Source organism: Lithobates pipiens, unplaced genomic scaffold (assembly GCF_037356315.1).
Source record: "Lithobates pipiens isolate NorthernLeopardFrog02 unplaced genomic scaffold, aLitPip1_a1.2 Scaffold_18, whole genome shotgun sequence".
Taxonomy (NCBI): Eukaryota; Metazoa; Chordata; class Amphibia; order Anura; family Ranidae; genus Lithobates; species Lithobates pipiens.
The window spans coordinates 162,420,815-162,436,980 of NW_027507758.1; positions in this window are offsets into that span (position 1 = coordinate 162,420,815).

The following is a 16,166-nucleotide window of genomic DNA, read 5'->3' on the forward strand; positions in this document are numbered from 1 at the left end:
TTTGTTCTTTGTGATTATGATGTTTTTTGCATTACACTGGATGACGCATGGTGTGCTCTCTGGGCTGCCTCGTTTCACACCACCCGGTGGGTAGGCTCCACCTGCACATGGCTGGGGAATGACAGGGATATTCCTGTCTCCATACAGGCCATATGTGCGGGGAGGAGCTCCTACCTGTCCCTGCTGTGTCTATAACATGGACAGAGACTTCCTTTTCACCAATGACACATCGGTGTGTGACGTCATCACGCCCTGAAGGGTGGGGCTATGCTGCACGACTTCACTTCAGGGAGGCAGTCTGAGTCCGGCCTCGGCTGTTTCTCATACAGCAAATGACGCTCGACAACCAGCACCGCCTCCTGTGAGAATTGGCTCCCTCATCAGGTGATTCCCTATATAATACTGCTCACACACAGCTGCCATGTCTTGGTCTGAGCACGGCCGCTCTGATGTCTGCGCTTCGACCATTATACTGAAAGGTAATGTACTATTCAAATACAGGCAATTCTAGGCAATACATTCCTCTGCTTTGCTGCCACATGCAAACTGGATTTGTCTGTGTAATAATTTTAAAACCCCGATTGATTTCTTTTCACTTGTATGGTCCTCTAGACAGTATTACCTCTCTACTGGTGTAGCATCAGTGTCTTCTGTGGATGTGAATCAGTGGTCGGCCCCGGGTTTGCATGCCTGTCCACCCATGCTGTCCGTGCGGTCTCTCTCAGCCAATGTGGAATTTTCACAATTGTTTTTACCATTTCCCCATGTCCTTCAATGAACCCTGTATTTAAGTACCTTTAAGCCTATAAAAAATTGAGTTCACCATGTAAAACTACTTCCCTTTTATGCACTACAGTATAAATACTATGTAACTGTATCTATGTTGCAGATAAAGAAAAAGGCACCCAAATGTAAACCTCCTCGATGAAGGAAAAAATATATACCAATAAATCTCCGAAACATGTCAGGATGTATGCTACACATCTTCATGGACTGACCCCAGCTTGATTCTAGCACAGTTCCTGGATTATTAGCTTTGGGTTTGATTATATATATATATATATATATATATATATATATATATATATACATATATAAGAGGGCCAGTATGGTGGCCCGTAATTATGGGAGGAGCCCGGAGGGTATATAACCAGACCTCGCACACCGTTCAGTGTCGATTCCAGTGCGCGGTACAACATCACCAGGCCGACCTTTGCTTCTTACTTCGTTTTCGTAAGTGCGTACAACACCATCGCTATCCCGTCTCCATTCGTAAACTTTCGTCGACCGTTACGCCTCGTCGTCGCAGGTAGGACTATTCTCGTTATTCTTTACTCAAGTTGGTATCAGTTCGTTAGCTTGTTTTCCTTTGCTAAATTGTCGCACTTTCGGCTAGTATCTCTTTCACGCTATCTTTCACGTATATTGTCTTCTACCTGCATATTCACCCGTACGTTCTCATTCTGTACTCGTTCACAGCTTTCGTTAAAATCGGCACGCATTTCCGTCACAGGCAGGGTCATCTTGCTTCCTTTACTCTGAATTCGTATCGATTCGTTACCATGTTTACTTTTTCAAAATTATTGCTCAGCTAGTCCCCCCCCCCCCTTTTCTAAAAGCATCTTCATATATGTTAAAATTTTTCGGCCTGCCGCTAAATAAACCGAAACCAGTTGCTACCCGTGCACGGTTTCAAACATGCACCCTGCCTCGAGTTGGCCTTCTACTCTTTCGTTCAGTTCACATACGCACTCCAGACTGCCGATTCGAAATCCGGTCGTCAAACTGTACGATTCGAATATTTTCGGCATTTTGTAAAAAAGGGGAGGGGGGGGGCATTCATCTACACTTAGTCGTCCGAACCCTTGTCATCGACTGACTTACAACTGGTTACGAGGGATTCGCACCTAGTGGCAGCTATGTTTCGAATCCACACGGAACCAATTGTAAAAATACCGCACCGAGTCTTATCACATCATTGACCCAACGGGCCAAATCTTTCACCAACCGTTCTTTCAGGGCTCGCATCCAGCCCGGTTCTACTAAATCACAAGCTCTACGATACTTTCTTTCACCTTTCTCAAACCTAATTGCACGTTCATTCACAACTTCTGCACCAAATTGCTCGAAGTACGCACGGTCAACCCCACATAATCATTTTTCTTACCTTTATCTTTCTAAACTAAACCATCTTGCAACCACGGCAAGTCTTTCTGCATTTGGCTCACAAAACAGCCAAACGTCTCCAGTAGCAACACGGCTACTCATACGTTTTCTCTATCCCTGTTCCTCTTTTAGGTCAGTAAGTTTGCCTTTTGGTCCATCCTGCAACAGGCTCGGACCACCCATTCCAGGTAAAAAAAAAAAAAAAAAAAGGGGGGGGTAGAACACAGGGTAACCTGGCTAGGTTTTGCATTTCTTCACCAGGGGGTCGGCTATGGCCCGGAAACAGCTTGTAAACCCACCTTATTACTACTCCCGTGTCACCCCGCTGTAGGTTTTTCACACAAACTCAGTCCTTGACCCCAGCAGAGTCGCCAGCACCAGGGCTTCAAGGCAGGTGCATCGTTAGAAGGTATAGAACGACAAGTTTTAAAAATTTCCTTTCTCTTACACACTTTCACGACATATTTTACTTCACACGCATAATTTTATTTTTGGTTCCGAGGCGTTAGCAACTGTCACATACTTCTACGCATCTCACTCTGTTTTCGGAGCACAAGCCTCCACTACGCAGACAAAGTCGCCTAAACCCCCATTCTTGCTGGCAGTGCAAGCATTTAGCCGACCGAACACACGTCAAGTTTCTACAGACCGCAACATTCCTACTTAGCACACCAGACTTCCGTTACCCTCCCCGGTCCGCCCCGGGGACTCTGGTGCACTAGTCTGTGCCGAGCACAGTCGGACACCCGAGCTATCGGTTACCTAGCCAGTCACCTCCAGGCTCACCTCGGTTGTCACGCATTCTTATGAGTTAAAAAAAAAAAAAAATTCACTCAAACATCGCTCAAGCGCAACCCAACTGTCGCTATGGCTGTCACTCCCCCTGATTTTTGCTACGTTGTGCTTTCCTCGAAATACCCTTCTGTCCCCTCCTGTATCCCCAACCTTTTCTTAAAACATATGCAATTCCCCTCTCGTTTAGCGGACGCCATGTCGTTGGCCGGCAGCGACATCTCTTCCCCCGACCCGTCATCACCTGGGGCGGGTTCAACCAACGAAGACGGACAGCTCTACAGAGCCTGGACCATCCCGAAACTTACGGCAAAACTGCGACGTAGGGATATTCCCTACCCGGCTACAGCAAGGAAAGCCGAACTCTTCAAATTGCTATTTCCACCATCTACGCCAGCCCCATCAGACTCCCAGGCGTCCCTACACTCCATCGCATCAGCAGTTGCTCAGCTGCACTCCTTAGTGGCTTCACTCTCATCGACAGTCTCTGATGTCCAGACCAGAGTAGTGTGCTCCCCACGTCACCCGCCACTACCACCCCCATGCCAATGCCATTAGGTACGCCCCAGTACAGCTCCACCATCTTCCTGGCACATCTCGTCCCAGCTAACATTAGGAAGGACATTTTAGATGGCCGGGACGTCAATCTCGCATTCCCTCCTTATTTCGGTACACGACGCAGCGGGGAACAAAGCCTATACATGGGGGAATGTCTCCGTCGTCCTAAAAGCAAAAGACCGTAGGCTCACACGTAAGCTAACAGTCACTGAGTTCGTGCTCGCCTTCGGCATGGTCAGAGACATAATTTGCTCCCTCAACCCCAACAAAAGGGAAGAACTAGATCTGTATTTACACGCAGTGACGGATCTAGGTTATAGGTATGGAGGTAGCGCGTTCTATGACTACCACCGCTCCTTTTCAGCCAAAGCAGCTGCCAGGCTCAGCCAGTTTCAGTTGACTACCGACTGGAGCGCAGTCGATACAGAACTATTCTGTCGCCATTTCGCGGGACTACGCTCCCCACTGTGCACCAACTGCCAGTCGGCCACCCACACAGATAGCTGGTGTTCGGGAAACGAGGGCAGACGCTCTCCGTACTTTCCCCCCTTCTCAAACACAGCTCAGAGCTCGGGTACATTCACACAGCGCCCACAAGAAGACAAGCTAGGTCGACCCATTAAAACGCTAGGAGGAGCTCAAATTTGTAACAACTTCAATATCGGGGGTTGCCATTTCCCTCAATGTAGACTCCTCCACGTCTGCCTCGCTTGCCACCAAGCTCACCCCAGAATCGCCTGTGGGATCAAAAAACCTAACCACACATGACTGAGCCGCATACACATCGGATGGCTGCACTTCTACCTTCTTTCACACCCATCACCCTCACTAGCAGCCTTCCTATTACAGGGTTTCACCGTAGGTTTCCACACGGGGTTTATCACTCTTCCAGACACCACCCGCGAATGCAGAAATCTTCGGTCAGCAGCCACAGACGAAGAAGCGATCAGCACCTTGCTGCAAAATGAACTTGATCGGGGATACATGATCGGCCCCTTCTCACACCCACCTTTTTCTGTTTGGAGAGTCAGCCCTATCGGAAAGGGAAATTCTCAAATAAACTTCGTTTAGTCTATGATTTGTCCGCGCCTCATTTTTCTCACGTACCCAGTTTAAATTCCCTTATACCCTCAGAAGAATTCGGCCTCAAATATTCCTCCGTAGTCCTTGCCATCCAAACCCTCCTCAGCTTAGGAGCTGGCGCCTGGCTGTCCAAAGCCGACATCGTGGACACCTTTAAGTTATTACCGATTCATCCATGCCTATGGCAATGGCACGGCGTCAAATGGAAGGACCAGTACTATTTCGCCACAAAATTAACCTTCGGCTCCAAAAGCAGTCCGTGGCTCTTCGACATGTTCGCCCAGTGCCTGTCCTGGATTCTTTCACATCACGCGTCCTGTCAGAAAGTGATCCACTACTTGGATGACTTTCTGCTTATTGAGGAACCTGGGGAACCTCCAGTAGATCTAAATAGCCTTAGGGAAGTTTTTGCCAAACTCAATATACCCATAGCAGAGAAGAAGGTGGAAGGCCCTGCACAACGCATCACCTTCTTGGGTATCATCCTCGACACTCAAACCATGCAGGCTAGCTTACCTCTCGACAAACTAACCCACATCAGGGAGGTCATCCATACCTTTACGGTTACCCAAGGGTGCACCAAGAGACAACTTCAGTCTTTGCTCGGGATGCTCAACTTCGCGGTAAGGATCATCCCCCAGGGTCGATCTTTTGTCTCCCGCCTCTTGGTATTTCTTTCCCAAGTCCAAGACCCCGACCGTGTCTTCAGGTTAGATCAAGCAGCGACAGCCGATCTCAACATGTGGGACGATTTCTTAGCAAATTGGAACGGCATCTCAATGTTTATCCCATCAGTATCCCCCTCTTCACCCCAGATAGTCACTGATGCTGCAGCCTCCACAGGCTTTGCAGCGATCTTTGACCGTCACTGGTTCGCAGGCCCATGGCCGCCAGAAATTCTCGCAATCCCCGGGTTCAGTCTATCATCCTCGTTATTTGAGCTATATCCGATAGTGGCTGCAGCGCAAGCCTGGGGCAGTAGCTGGGCAGGACAGACAGTTACTGTTGTTACAGACAATCAAGCCACAGCCAACATCATAAACAAAGGCCGTTCTAAGTCACTGGCCATAATGTCATTTCTACGCAGGCTGGTACAATTGTCCCTTCAGCACCAATTTAATCTTCTCTGCATCCACATCCCAGGCAAATGTAATACCTTAGCTGACGCCCTGTCCCGCCTTAATTTCGAATCGTTCTTTTCACAGGAACCTGGAGCCGACCCAACCATGACTACTATCCCACACTGGTCTCAACTAACTCTGCATTGAATCCATACCTACGCAATGCTACCAAGCTCATCAACCTTTCGTTATCTCACAACACGATCAAGGCCTATCGTGCTGCCTGGAAAATGTACAACAGATTCCTAGCAGCCTTTCCCGGGGCGAGCCCAGGCGATCTCCATCATATCCTCGCTTTCATTTCATACTGCCACACGCAGATGACATTGGCTCACAATACTATCAGACTCTATCTGGCAGGCATCCAACACTTTATTTCTTTGCAAGATCCGGCCAAGCCATCCTTATTCGCCGCTCATGCAGTCAAGACAATTCTGCGTGGTATTCTCAAACAGCAGCCGCCAGTCAGCAGCAAATGTCTTCCCGTGACCGGCGCCATCTTTCGCGAGATATCGCTCTTCCTCTCTCGTTCCCCTTTTGGCCCCTTTCCTAGCCTGGTCATTAAAGCAGCCATTTACCTAGCCTTCTATGGTTTTCTGCGCCCCAGCGAATTTACAGTCACCAGCTCCCGCTGTAAGAGGCTATGCAGACGGCACCTCACTCGCCACCAAACCTTCCTCACTCTACATCTAGAGGTATCTAAAACACAACAGGTGGGCCCAGGGACGGACATCAAGTTTTTCGAAACCTTCAATACCTGGTGCCCCGTGGCCGTCTTGGACCAATTACTAGCGCACTTATCCGATCCATCAACCGACAGCCGTTATTACCATTTCCGGTTAAACCTCTTAGCTGTAATCAGTTTATCAGCCATGTCAAGATCCTCCTACGCAATATAGGCCTTGACCCAGCTCGTTATTCAGGAAATTCTTTTCGCATCGGAGCAGCATCAGCAGCCTCACGCAACGGAGTTCCAGCACACGTAATCAGGAAGTTGGGAAGATGGAAATCCACTTGCTTCGCTCAGTACATTCCCGACCCACAGTCAGAAATGGCTCAAGCCTTCTGCGGCCTTGCTCTCTAATCATATTGTCTTACTATAATAAACTACTTTTTCCCTAAACCAAGTCTTTTGCGCCCTTCTCTTATCATACCGCCCAGTAGCACAGGGCTCACTGCCCAGCTCACCTGGGTTTACCTTACCGCAGACCAGGGCACACTTCAGGTCTATTTTATGTTGTTCGTCATGTGGCGTGTTTATGTTTTCCTTCCATATCTTTGAGGACGAAGGGTTTTGACCATAAATAAGAGGGCCAGTATGGTGGCCCGTAATTATGGGAGGAGCCCGGAGGGTATATAACCAGACCTCGCACACCGTTCAGTGTCCATTACAGTGCGCGGTACCCTCCCACCCATTTCCCTTTCTCACAGCACTCAAAAAACAAGTTTCTCTACAGAAACATCCATTACTTTCTTCAGGTATGCGCCCTTCTCTTAGCATACCGCCAAGTAGCACAGGGCTCACTGCCCAGCTCACCTGGGTTTACCTTACCGCAGACCAGGGCACACTTCAGGTCTATTTTATGTTGTTCGTCATGTGGCGTGTTTATGTTTTCCTTCCATATCTTTGAGGACGAAGGGTTTTGACCATAAATATATATATCTCTGTTTCGTCTGTATACTTTGTATATGTTAATGTCAATGTTCATGTTTATAAACGTTATTACATATTGTGTACTCAATAAAAGTGTCCCTCTGCTGCCTTTTACTTACTCCACTACTCCTGTTTCTGCCTTAAAAGTCCAAGGGGGCACCCCCTGTTGCACTTGTTGCATCAGTTTCCTCTCTTCATGTTTTAAGGATGTTGACAGTCCCATACACTCAATTCTCACAAACAATATTTCTCTATATTATGAATCAAGATCATTTTAATACATGTGTTAATTTCCAGATCCGTTTGTATTGCTTTATTTTTTTTTTATTTTTTTTCATGTCCTTGTTAGCAAGTTTTTTATTCAGTAACTTTGTTGAGCTCAGTACAGGTCTGAGAGAAAACGTGAGTCCTTCAGAATGCATGTTTTATACAATGTTCTCCACCTACATGCAGCTCCAAGGGCATGGCTGATGTATATATGGTATGTTGCCTTGTTAGTATTTAATTTACTTCCAATTCCATAATGCTCAATGATGTGACAAAAAAGTCAAGGTTAAATGGAGACAGGTGTCCACAGGAATCTTTTTAGAGAAAAATACTAATATAATATACAGTATTTCACAAATGTGAGTGCACCCCTCATATTTTTGTAAATATTTTATTATATCTTTTCATGTGACAACACTGAAGAAATGACACTTTGCTACAATGAAAAGTAGTGCGTGTACAGCTCCTATAACAGTGTAAATTTGCTGTCCCTTCAAAATAACTCAACACCCAGCCATTAATGTGTAAACCGCTGGCAGCAAAAATGATTATACCATTACATGAAAATGTCCAAATTGGACCCAATTAGCGATTTTCCCTCCCCGGTGTCACTCGTTGGTGTTACAAGGTCTCAGGTTTGAATTTAGAGCAGGTGTGTTAAATTTGGTTTTTATCGCTCTCACTCTCTCATATTGGTCACTGGAAGTTCAACATGGCCCCTCATGCTAAAGAACTCACTGAGGATCTGAAAAAATTTATTGTTGCTCTACATAAAGATGGCCTAGGCTATAAGAAGATTTCCAAGACCCTGAAACTGAGCTGCAGCACGGTGGCCAAGATCATATAGTGGTTTAACAGGACAGGTTCCACTCAGAAAATGCCTCGCCATGATCAACCAAAGAAGTCAAGTGCACATGCTCAGCATCATGTCCAGAGGTTGTCTCTGGAAAATATAAGTATGAGTGCTGCCAGCATTGCTGCAGAGGTTGAAGGGGTGGGGGTCAGCCTGTCAGTGCTCAGACCATATGTCGCACACTACATCAAATTGGTCTGCATAGTTGTTGTCCCAGAAGGAAGCCTCTTCTAAAGATGATGGCAAGAAAGTCCGCAAACAGTTTGCTGAAGACAAGCAGGCTAAGGACATGGATTACTGGAACCATGTCCCGTGGTCTGATGATGCCAATATAAACTTAATTGGTTCAGATGGTGTCAAGCGTGTGTGGTGGCAACCAGGTGAGGAGTACAAAGACAAGTGTGTCTTGCCTACAGTCAAGCATGGTGGTGGGAGTGTCATGGTCTGGGGCTGCATGAGTGCTGCCAGCACTGGGGGGCTACAGTTCATTAAGGGGACCATGAATGCCAACATGTACTGTGACATACTGAAGCAGAGCATGATCCCCGCTGTGCTGCCCCAACAGGGCATAGAATTGATATAGAATGTTTTCTTAACCATTTTCTATGGACGTTTTATATTTAGTTCCATGCTGCCATCTAGTGACCTTTTGTGGTAATGGACTTGTTTCTAATTTTCCCTTTCCCAATGTTATGACACACTTCCTTTGTATGTAATGCTCCACCCTTCTTCCTGTTATTGTACTTCCTGTGTCAAGGATGCAGCTGCAAGCCACATGTAGCAGGGCACATGTATTCTGCATTGTAAGCTACAGACAATATCATCTTTTGACCGCATAAATACTACAACCTATTCATCTGTTTGTATCCTGTCATCTGCTGTAACCTGATGTTCACAATAAAAGCATCTTGTGGATGGAATCAGTAATTGGTGAGTTGAACCTATCTGATGAGGATTGTCCTCAGTTATTATATCTTATACAGGCCAGGCATAGAGGTTTCACCAGGGATAGTTGCTTCACAACAATCAGAGTCAGAATACCCACCCTTTTGCAGATTGGGCCGCAGGGCAGTACTCCTGACATGATAAAGACCCTAAACAAACCTCCAAGATGACCACTGCCTTGCTAAAGAAGTTGAGGGTAAAGGGGATGGAATGGCCAAGCATGTCTCCAGACCTAAACCCTATTGAGCATCTGTGGGGCATCCTCAAATGGAAGGTGGAGGAGCGCAAGGTCTCTAACATCCACCAGCTCTGTGATGTCATCATGGAGGAGTGGAAGAGGACTCCAGTAGCAAGCTCTTATGAACTCACTGCCCTAGAGGGTTAAGGCAGTGCTGAAAAATAATGATAGCCAAAAAAAATATTTACACTTTGGGCCCAATTTGGACATTTTCACTTAGGCGTGTACTCTTGTTGCCAGTGGTTTAGACATTAATGGCTGTGTGGTGATTTTGAGGGGACAGCAAATCTACACTGTTATACAAACTGTACACTTACTACTTTACATTGTAGCAAAGTAATTTCTTCAGTGTTGTCACATGAAAAGATATAATAAATAATTTACAAAAATGTGAAGGGTGTACTCACTTTTGTGAGATACTGTATATAATATAATATAATATATAGATACTGTATATATAATATAATTCTACCCATTATTACATTTGATGAAAAAGTAGACAGTTGAGAGAGAAATGGAATGATGGAAGACAGAAGGACTAACAAAATAAATAATTAACTAGGCTATATATGGGGAACTAGTAAATCAGCAGAACAGAACTCTTCCAAGTCACTGATCCAATTAAACTGTCCACCAACACAGTGTAAGATCTGTAACTTTATGCAAAATGGTACCTTATAACATATGGGCTTGTGTTGAGTACCAATTCCATATGACCTGAATAGTGGACAAAACAACGTGAGAGGTTTTATGTGACCATAGTCTATAGATCAGAGAACACAGGTTTCACAGTGAATTTAACAAGCATGCTTTACTGCATATGCAGACTGATTTTACTGTTGTGGGTTTAGTAACTTTAAACACAACTTTTACATTTTACAAGAATAAAATGCCCAGTTCCTTCTAATCAGTGAGTCAGTACAAAGCATATTACCCCGGGCATTCTTACTACACTGAAAAATGGGATAGGTAAGCCGAATAATTAGAAAAAAATGTAATATGAGAGAACAGAAGCAGTCTAATATGCTGAATGCTATTATGTGATATGCCATTCTGGATTTCACTTCGGTATAACACTTTTATTACATAGTGAGACAAAGATTTAACCTGTTTTCAGGCAGTTCTGAATTTACTGTACCGGTCATCATCCTGTTGACCAAGAAGTTAAACTGAAAGAATGGCAAGAAATCATTTCCTAATTTGAACTGAAAACAGGAAACATTTCTTCCTGAATGTAAGATAGGAAAATGCCCTTATACTGCAATATGATATGAACACTGAAATCATTTGGTGACTGTATACTCAATATCTGTGTTACATGCACTAATATGTTTACCTCTATTATATTTACTTACTGTAGATTTCTTATAGTTGTAATATTTAGCTCAAAGACTGTAACTACTATACACTGTTTTATAGTTGGGCGTATCTAATAAATCAGTTTAAGGAGCACACTTGAGAGTCATAAGCCATAGCAGCTAATGTCTAGAGAAGACAAAATGTCCCTTTCTCTACAGTGACTGCTGGACCCGCTAAGACATTCGGGGGTATTGGCCCCACATTTGGGGCTCCAGTCTCAATAGCCACCCCTTGTCGACACCTATGGCATGGACACTTAAAACATGTCTTCCATATTATTCTAACCAGTATAAAAAGACAGTAAATAACTTGCAATATGAGATTCCTGTTAAAAAAAATCGATTTATGTCCATCCTATTGTTCATGCTATATCGTTTTCTAGTATTGAGGGTATAAATCCACAACACCTCACGTTTAAGCAAAATACGATGAATATCTCCTCCTCTTAGGGGTTTTTTAACCTGTTTATCACCAAGAAAAGAAAAAGTGTTAAGATTATCAAAGTGTACTTCTCGGAAATGTTTAGGCATATTTGAAAATCTTTTGGCATTTATATTAGAAATGTCATTAACATGTTCCAAGTGCTAAAAGTGCAAAAAAACTTAAAATAAAGACTCAAAGTGACTAGTGCACACTCCAGTAAAATGACTAGTGCACACACAAATAAAATGATCAAAAATGAAATAATCACATTCAAAAATATCCGAAAAGCAATCCGTATAAATAAAGTGATAAGTGCCAATAAGTCCAAGTAATTGGTCGCATGGATGAAAACACTGGAAGTAAAAGCAGTGCAACTATTGCTGTCGTGTTGTTCAGGCAACAGATAAAGCCATATTTTGTGCTGTGCAAATTATGCAAACAATTCAGTGGCACACTCCTCCTTTCCCCTTCGTGGGATAAATGGGTGGATGTCCCCTTACCTTGCCACTGTAAGGTTGCAGCGTATAACAACATGTGATGGTCACTATGAAGCTTCCCTTCTCTTTATATCAGATGATATGGTGGCAGATGAACCTCATAAAATGTAAGAAACATTGCCAGATAGTGTAGTATTTTCATCAATTGTTTTTTTATTGAATAAAGTAATCTAGCTACTCACATTTTGGAAGTTAAAAACAGGCATAGAATGTAAATAAAACGATGGACAGCAGGTCTAGGCGTCACTTCCGGTGTCTCTCTCTCTCTCTTTCCGCACATGTTCGTCACCGTCACGTGACTTCTTCAGGGAACAGACAGAGAGAAAGAAGTGTCCTTTATATACCCTAATTTTGCTTATTACGACGACCATTTTGTTGAAGCCCGGTGGCCGGAAATACGATTGCGGCCATTTTCCTGTCTATCATAACAGGAAGTGTGACCGGAAGTGTTAGCGCAGCCATTTTCTTATCTACCATACGCTGGAGATACTACAGTAGGAGTAAATAGGCGATAGTCTCCATTTTATTGTGGTCCGTTCCCCAAGTGAATGGGTGTACATACTGATTACCATTAAAACAATCGCCAGGTGTGTTAATGAGCTTATACACGCCGGCCAATGTAAACTATGTGTATACCGGGACGGTCAGAGGTAAAGTGACACCGGAAATGTAAGCACCGCTGTATTATATAACTTAAAATTCTGTTATAATAATAGCATAAAAGCACAATATAGGGATAAGAAATAATAGATGATAAAAATGAATAATCTGAAAAAATAAATAAATAATCTGAAAAAAATAAACTGAAAAAATAAAAATAATAATGAATAGAAAAAAATAATAAAATGAAGAAGAAATGTATGAATGCCAATAAAATTATCTAAAATATAGACCATATTTAGGAATGATGCTAATAGCAGGAGTGACTATAGGTGTATTTAACATCATATAGATAGCCTGGCCCTAAAGGAAGTCTCCTAGGATTATTACACTATTGTAAGAAAAATAGTATATAAACAAAGCATATAGAAAAATAATATTATCTGAAAGAGAGGGCCAAGGAAAACAGGTGTTGAATTTATTATAAAAAATTCCTAAAATATTAAATTCCTCTGAGGGGAACAGTATATCGCCTGAACCTAAAAACTACATTTAAAAATCACGAATAAAACAATTTAAATCGAAGTCTATATTTAGGCCTTGTGGCGCAAAGGTATCCATGATAAAAATCCATTTGGATTCTAACTGACTTAGCCCCTGTACACGCGGTCGGAGATTTTGCCAACCAAATCCGTCGGATTTTGTCCGTCGGATTTAGTCCGACGGATTGTGTCCGAAACTGTTGCATACACACGGTCGGGCTAAGTTGGCGAAAAATCAGATCTTTCAGAACGTGATGACGTAATTTAGTTACGATGGGACTACATTCAGGCTAGTAGCCAATAGCTTTGATGTATGAATTTGATCTGAGCATGCGTGGCACTTGGTCCAATCAAAATGCTATACACATGATCGGATTAGGTCCGACCGGCCCAGTTGGTCGGAAAATATTTCCAACATGTTGGAAAATTGGGTCGGACGGAGATTCGGACGGAATCAGTCCGATGCATATCACACACAGTCGGATTATCTGACGACATGGTCCAATAAGACACATTCCGACAGATTCTCCGACCATGTGTACAGGGCTTTAGGGTCCTCACCTTGTGAGTTCCCCGCCAGTGTTTGACATACGGTTCTATACCCCAGAATTTGAGCTGGGAGGGGTCTCTATTATGGACCATCGCAAAGTGTTTTGACACACTATGTTTGTCAAACCCCTTTTTGATGTTTTGTATGTGCTCCTTCAAACGGGTTTTTAAAGGTCTCTTGGTGCGGCCCACATACTGCAGGCCGCAGCTGCATTCAAGTGCGTAGACTGCCCCTTTAGTGTTACAGCAGATTAAGTTTTTGATCTCATACATGTTGCCTGTGGATGTAGAGGTAAAGTTTTTCCTTTTTGTATTCTGACATTTAGTGCTCACGCATGCGAAGCATCGTTTACATGGGTAGAACCCTTTGCCTGAAAAGAAAGTAAAATTATTTTTGGGAGGGTCTAGAATATTTTTTACTATCCTATCACGGATAGTTGGGGTCCGTCTGTAGACAAATTTGGGTTTTAGAGGGAGAATAGTTTGTAATTGTCTATCAGCTAGCAGGATGTTCCAGTTGCGTCTGATTATTCTTTCTACCTCCTTGTATTGAATATTATAGTCCAACACGATCGGTACTGTGTCTGTTGAGGCCTCATATTTTGGTTTGTTTGCCATTAGTGTTTTACGATCAATGTCTGCTACTTCTTTAATTTTCCCATGAATGAACTCGCTGTCATAGTCTTTTTCCAAAAACTTAGACATCAATGTGGCTGCCTGTATTTCATAGGATGTCTTGTCCGTGCAGTTTCTGCATATCCTCATAAGGTGTCCTTTCGGTATATTAACCACCTCAATACAGTGCAGTTACACCCCCTTCCTGACCAGACCAATTTTCAGCTTTCAGCGCTCTCACAGTTTGAATGACAATTACTCAGTCATCCAACACTGTATCCATATGAAACTTGCGTCCTTTTTTCCACACAAATAGAGCTTTCTTTTAGTGGTATTTAATCACTAGTGGGTTTTTATTTTTTGTGCTATAAATAAAATAAAACGTAAATTTTGTGAAAAAAATGCCTTTTTCTTTGTTTCTGTCATAAATTTTTGCTACTTAGTAATTTTTCTTCATAAATTTTGGCCAAAATTTATACTGCTACATATCTTTGGTAAAAATAACCCACATTCGTATATATTATTTGGTCTTTGTGAAAGTTATAGAGTCTACAAGCTATGGTGCCAATCACTGAAAATTGATCACATCTGATCAGGCCTTCAGTACATCAGGTGTACAAAGTAGACATTCCAAGGTATTAAGTAAGTAGCATGATGAGTTTTTTTAAGTTGTCATTTTTTCCCACAATTCTTTGCAAAATGAAGATTTTTTTTTATTATTATTTATTTTTTACAAAATTGTCATATTATCAGGTTATTTCTCACACACAGCATATGCATACAACAAATTACACCCCAAAATACATTCTGCTACTCTTCCCGAGTACGGCGATACCACATGTGAGACTTTTACCCAGCCTGGCCACATACAGAGCACCAACATTGATGTAGTACCTTAAGACGTTCTACGAGCAAAAATGACGCATTTCATTTCTCAAACACCTATTACACTTTTGAAGGCCCTGGAGTACCAAGACAATGGAATTTCCCATAAAATGACCCCATTTTGGAAAGCAAACACCCCAACGTATAATCTGTGAGGCATAATGAGTCTTTTGAATGGTTCATTTTTTTCCAGAAGTTTTTGGAATATGTGGAAAAAATTTAAACGCATTTTTTTTTACACAAAATTGTCAATTTATAAGATATTTCTAACACATAGCATGTATATAGCAAAAATTACACCCCAAAATACATTCTGCTACTCCTCCCGAGTATGGCGATACCACATGTGTAGGACTTTTACACAGCCTGGCCACATAGAGAGGCCGAACATTGAAGTAGTACGTTCAGGCGTTCTAGGAGCATAAATGACACATCTCATTTCATTCCTACCTATCACACTTTTGAAGGTCCTGGACCACCAGGACAGTGAAATTACCCACAAAATGACCCCATTTTGGAAAGCAAACACCCCAACGTATATTCTATGAGACATGGGCTGCAAATAGGTACTCGGGTACTCTGATAGGCTGGAGATAGGTACTCTGATGGCCTGGTGATGACAGGTACTCTGGTACTCTGATGGCCTGGTGACAGGTACTCGGGTACTCTGATGGCCTGGTGACAGGTACTCGGGTACTCTGATGGCCTGGTGACAGGTACTCTGGTACTCTGATGGCCTGGTGACAGGTACTCGGGTACTCTGATGGCCTGGTGACAAGTACTCGGGTACTCTGATGGCCTGGTGACAGGTACTCGGGTACTCTAATGGCCTGGTGACAGGTACTCGGGTTCTCTAATGGCCTGGTGACAGGTACTCTGATGGCTTGGTGACTGGTATTTGGGTACTCTGAAGGGCGGTGACAGGTACTCATATGGACTGTGACAGGTACTCGGGTACTAAGATGAACTGTGACAGGTACTCAGGTACTCAGATGAACTGTGACAGGTATTCGGGTACT